At 41.4% G+C, this 5,432-nt stretch overlaps 1 protein-coding gene across 19 annotated transcripts in view; it reads left to right on the top strand.

Annotated features, from left to right (window-relative positions):
- The first annotated feature begins 4,655 nt into the window (after positions 1-4,655).
- Positions 4,656-5,432, top strand: part of Unc-115a (actin binding LIM protein Uncoordinated 115a) — a 163,694-nt gene continuing 162,917 nt past the window's right edge. For all 19 annotated transcript variants that reach the window (XR_015192297.1, XR_015192295.1, XR_015192292.1 and 16 more), the window contains exon 1: positions 4,656-4,753. The gene's annotated coding sequence lies outside the window, so the exon portion shown is untranslated. The remainder of the gene's footprint in view (positions 4,754-5,432) is intronic.

The following is a 5,432-nucleotide window of genomic DNA, read 5'->3' as shown; positions in this document are numbered from 1 at the left end:
AGAATGGAATTAGGGGAAAGAAGGGAGAGAGGAAGAGAACGCGGTGGAGGAGAGAGAGAGAATGAAAGTGCAAAGGGGGTAAGCGCATGGGCAGGGAAAGGTAGAGACAAAGGAAGAGGGGAAGGGGAAGGGGGGTTAAGAAGTGAGGGGGGGGGGGAGAGGGAGGGTGTGTGGGTAGCGTTCCGTTTACTTGTCCAGATTAGCTGCATCTAATTAACATATAAACTCTTACGTGTTATACTGTTTGTTTTGTTTATTCATTGTTGTTGTTGATGCTTTTGAATTATATATATTTAGTTTATATTAGTAAATTTCGAAGCGGTGGCGGTTAGCGAATACGGAAATGACGTTTGAAGTCACGTGGTTAGGCATACCGTGAGAAAAAAATAATGCTTGACGTTTTGATGTTCTCTCAGCATATGTCGCTCTCTCTCTCTCTCTCTCTCTCTCTCTCTCTCTCTCTCTCTCTCTCTCTCTCTCTCTCTCTCTCTTTATCTATCTATATGTCTATCTTTTCCTCTCTCTTTTTCTCTCTCTTTCTCTATCTATCTATCTATCTATCTTTATCTCTCTCTCTCTCCCTCCTCTCTCTCTCTCTCTCTCTCTCTCTCTCTCTCTCTCTCTCTCTCTCTCTCTCTCTCTCTCTCTCTCTCTCTCTCTCTCTCTCTCTCTCTCTCTCTCTCGATGAAGAGAGAGAGAGACGAAGAATAAAAAAAAAATAATAATAATAATAAATAAAGCAGGAAAAGCAGGAAGAGGAGAAGGAGAATAAGAAGAAGGAAAACAAAACGATCTAACAAGAGGCAGGCAGGCAAGCACGCCAACGCAAGCCCGCTTTAAGGAAACAGATCTTTTGCCTTTGAGGAGTTTTCTCAAGGTCAAGAAACAGCACAGACCAGTCGTTCACTCGCTGCTTGAGACCCTCTTAGCCCCCCTCCCCCTTCCCCTCTCCCTCTCCCTCTCCCTTCCCCCTTCCCCTATCCCTCCCCCTTCCCCCTCTTCCTCTCTCCCCCTTCCCTTTTTCCTCTCCCCCCCTTCCCCTCTCCCTCTCCTTCTTCCTTTCCCTCCCTCTACCTTCCCTTCCCCTCTCCCTCTCCCTCTCCTCCCTTCCCCTCTCTCTCTCCTTCTTCCTCTCCCTCTCCCTCTTCCCCTCTCTTTCTTCCTCTCCCTTCCTCTTCCCCTCTCCCTCTCCTTCTTCCTCTCCCTTCCTTCTCCCTCCCTCCTCGTCCCACTCATTTCTCTTTTCCCCTCTCCACTCCCCACCCCTCTTCCCCTCCATGTCCCTCCTCAACTCTTCCCCTTTCCCCTATTCCATTCTACTTGCCCCCTGTCCACTTCTCTAATCTTTCACTTTCTATTTTTCCTCCTTTTTTCTCTTTAATCTTTCTCTATTTTTCTCTCTCTCTCGCTCTAATCTTTCCCTCTTTTTTTCTCGTTCTCTTTCAAATCTTTCTCTACTTGTCTCTTATTTTCTTTCTTATCTTTTGTTTTCTTTGTCTCTTTCTCGTTCTTATCTTTCTTTTTTCTCTCTCTAATCTTTCTCCATTTCTCTCCCTCTTAGAGAGAGAGAGAGGTAAAGAGAGAGCGAGAGTGAAATAGATAAATAGATAGATGGATAGATACATAGATAGATAGATAGAGAGAGAGAGAGAGAGAGAGAGAGAGAAAGAATCTTCTAATTACCCCTTTCAGAACCGAGAGAACCAAAATTAGTTGCCGTTCTTCTGTGCGCTTATGAGTGAGGGCATCGAAGTGAGGCTGAAGTGGGGGTAGGGGGAAGGTGGAAGGAGGAAGGAGGAAGATGAGAGAGGGAGAAGAGGGGGAGAAGAAAAGGAAAATTGATATGTTCTGCTCCAGCTCCCGGGAGATATATGGGTGTCCCTCCCTCTCCAGGGGCGAAATGATATCGAATTTATTATTGTTATTATCATTATTATAGTCTTTTTTTCCCTTTTTCGTTACGTATAATTTCTTCCCAAAAAGGCGGATTTTGTCGAATTTATGGGTAGGGGATGGGGAGGGGGAGAGAAAGATGGGAGAGAGAGAGAGAGAGAGAGAGAGAGAGAGAGAGAGAGAGAGAGAGAGAGAGAGAGAGAGAGAAGAGATGGGGGTAAGAGGGAGGAGACAAAAGATAACTTTTTAATTAGATAATCCATAATCACGTGACCTTGAAGCCGGTGTTGCCATCTGTAGAGGACGTTATTTTCTCGTTTTTTTCCTTTCTTTTTTTTCGAAGGGGGGAGGGGAGGGGGGTGGAGGTACGGGTGGATGGGGGGGGGCAATGAGAGTGTTGCAAGACCAACTTCCGGTTTGAGGTGTATTATATTATCGTCTTCACTCACCTAGCTCCTCGCTTGTTATTGCTTGTATAATGGTGCGTGCGTGCTTGTCTGCTTGCTTGTGAGACGTAGTGTGGATGGCGGCGGTTGTGTGCTTGTGTTTCTGTGTAAGTGTATCATTTTTTAAAATCAATTTTGATAGATTTGTGACTATTACATTTTTGCCTTTGTGTTAGTTAAGTTTTTGTTGTTTTGTTTATGTGAGTTGTTAATTCTTTTTTTCCAGGTGGTGGAATAGAAAATAAGTATGATGGAAAGATATAAGTTTGATTAGGATCGTATCCCTACCTGGAGAAACTAAATAGATAGATAGTTAGAGAAAGAGAGAAAGAGAGAGAGCGAGAGAGAAAGAGAAAGAGAGAAAGAGAGAGAGAGGGAGAGGGAGAGAGAGAGAGAAAGAGAGAGAGAAAAAGAGAGAGAGAGAGAGAGAGAAAAAGAGAGAGAGAGAGAAAAGACAGAGAGAAAGAGAGAAAGAGAGAAAGATAGATAGATAGATAGAGAGAGAGAGAAAGAGAGAGAGAGAAAGAGAAAGAGAGAAACCACGAGTTCGCACATTCTTCAATCTTACTCCTGAGAACAGCACTGGACCTTCAGCCCCTCAACTCCTAGGAGCGAAAAGTCATTTTATGGAAAACCGACAAATAATTGGTCACGTTTTCGGTCTGCCGTGAAAAAGATATATATATTGTGCTTGCTTTTCTTTGATTAAGAAGATGACGTAGAAACAAGAGGAAACTAGTTGCTTTTTTTAATGTTGTTGTTTTTGTTTCTGTTGTTGTTGTTATTGTCGTTATCAATATTAGTATTAGATTTTGTTCAGTGTTATTAGTGTTATTGTTATAATTACTATTATTATAAATACTGATTTAATTGTTATTAAATCTTTTTTTTTCTTTCTTTTTTGTAAAGATGTAAGAGTACTTTATGTGGATAAATATGGATATTTTGTGGATATTTTATAGATATATCTTTATCCATCTCTCTTTTTCTCTCTCTCTCTCTCAACACACACAACACACACACACACAGAAAGAGAGAGAAAGAGATAGATAGATAGAGAGAAAGATAGATAAATAGAGAGAGAAAGAGAAATATAGATAAATAGATAGATAGATAGATAGACAGAGAGAGAGAGAAACCACGAGTTCGCACATTCTTCAATCTTACTCCTGAGAACAGCACTGGACCTTCAGCCCCTCAACTCCTAGGAGCGAAAAGTCATTTTATGGAAAACCGACAAATAATTGGTCACGTTTTCGGTCTGCCGTGAAAAAGATATATATATTGTGCTTGCTTTTCTTTGATTAAGAAGATGACGTAGAAACAAGAGGAAACTAGTTGCCTTTTTTTATTTTTGTTGTTGTTTTTGTTGCTGTTGTTGTTGTTATTGTCGTTATCAATATTAGTAATAGTATTTTGTTCAGTGTTATTAGTGTTATTGTTATAATTACTATTATTATAAATACTGATTTAATTGTTATTAAATCTGTTTTTTTTTTTTTATGTCGCTCTCCTTTTTTTTCCTTATTTAGGTTTCTTATTTGTTGTTTTTATTTTCATCTGCGTTTGCTTCCTGTTTTATTGGTTTATTTTTTGTTCTTCTTTTATTCGTTTCTTACTGTTTCCTCTTTCTTATCTCTTCGACTTTCTTTCCTATTTAGACTCTTTCGATTTATTCTTGTCTGCTCCTCCTCTTCTTCTTCTCTCGTTTTCTCCCTTTTCTCTCGTTTTCATCTCCGTTTCCTTATTCTTCCCTACTCTACATTCCTTCCTCCAAGGTTAAATAGCCTCATACATATACATTCCTATATTCTCCATAACATCCAAAATAGTCCACATATATAGCCATACTAATAAAAAAAAACCTTCCTTCATCCTCTACAACCCCCCTTTACCCCTCTTCCTCACCCCTCCCTCCCCCGCCCCTCAAAAAAAGAAAAAAAATCCAACCTCGAGGCCCTAATCCAGCTAATAAATCCTGCACTGGCAACCCCCTTCCTCCTTCCCCGCCCCTGAAAAAAAAAAAATCCAACCTCGAGGCCCTAATCCAGCTAATAAATCCTGCACTGGCAACCCCCTTCCTCCTTCCCCCGCCCCTCAAAAAAAGAAAAAAAAATCCAACCTCGAGGCCCTAATCCAGCTAATAAATCCTGCACTGGCAACCCCCTCCCTCCTTCCCCCGCCCCTCAAAAAAAAAGAAAAAAGACAAAAATCCAACCTCGAGGCCCTAATCCAGCTAATAAATCCTGCACTGGCAACCCCCTCCCTCCCTCCTCAATGGGACCTGCCTGAGTCGAGTGTTTTGTTTTGGTCGTCAGCTGAGCGTGTGCCTCCGCGCGGTCAACAGGTGGTGCTGCATCCACACGCACACGCCCCCTTCCTCTCCCCCCCAGCTCCTGGTCCTCACGTCTAAGGTGTGTGTGGGTGTGGGTGTTTGTAGGTGTGTGGGTGTGGGTGCTTGTAGGTGTGTGTGGGTGTGGGTGCTTGTAGGTGTGTGTGTGTGGGTGTGGGTGTTTGTAGGTGTGTGTGGGTGTGCGTGTTTGTAGGTGGGTGTGAGTGTTTGTAGGTGTGTGTGGGTGTTTGTTGGTGTGTGTGGATGTGGGTGTTTGTAGGTGTGTGTGGGTGTGGGTGTTTGTAGGTGTGTGTGTGTTTTATGTGTGTTTTTTTTTTTTGTAGGGGGGTGTTTTTTTTATAAATTGTGTTGTGATATTCATATGCTTGTAGGATTTAATTGTTATTAAATCTTTTTTTTTCTTTCTTTTTTGTAAAGATGTAAGAGTACTTTATGTGGATAAATATGGATATTTTGTGGATATTTTATAGATATATCTTTATCCATCTCTCTTTTTTCTCTTCGGACCAAACCGTAGAATCTATTATTGCCACAGTCTTGCATTATATCTGTCACTTGCATCCTCTGTGTGTGCATGGCGATGTGCATATGCGTGTGCAATATTTATGTTGATTTGCAATTCGTTCACGTGTTGTCAATCTATGCCAAGATATGCAATGTGTAGTTGACGGCTGTGCCCAATGCAACATTTTTTTAATGATTATTTTTTTGGGGGAGAAATATATTTTTGTGTTTGTATT

This window comes from Penaeus japonicus, unplaced genomic scaffold, assembly GCF_977035675.1.
Source record: "Penaeus japonicus unplaced genomic scaffold, GWHDUDI00000001_assembly GWHDUDI00000026, whole genome shotgun sequence".
NCBI classification, from domain to species: Eukaryota; Metazoa; Arthropoda; class Malacostraca; order Decapoda; family Penaeidae; genus Penaeus; species Penaeus japonicus.
Note: the sequence above shows the minus strand (reverse complement) of the source record. Positions and strands in the feature narration are given on the sequence as shown.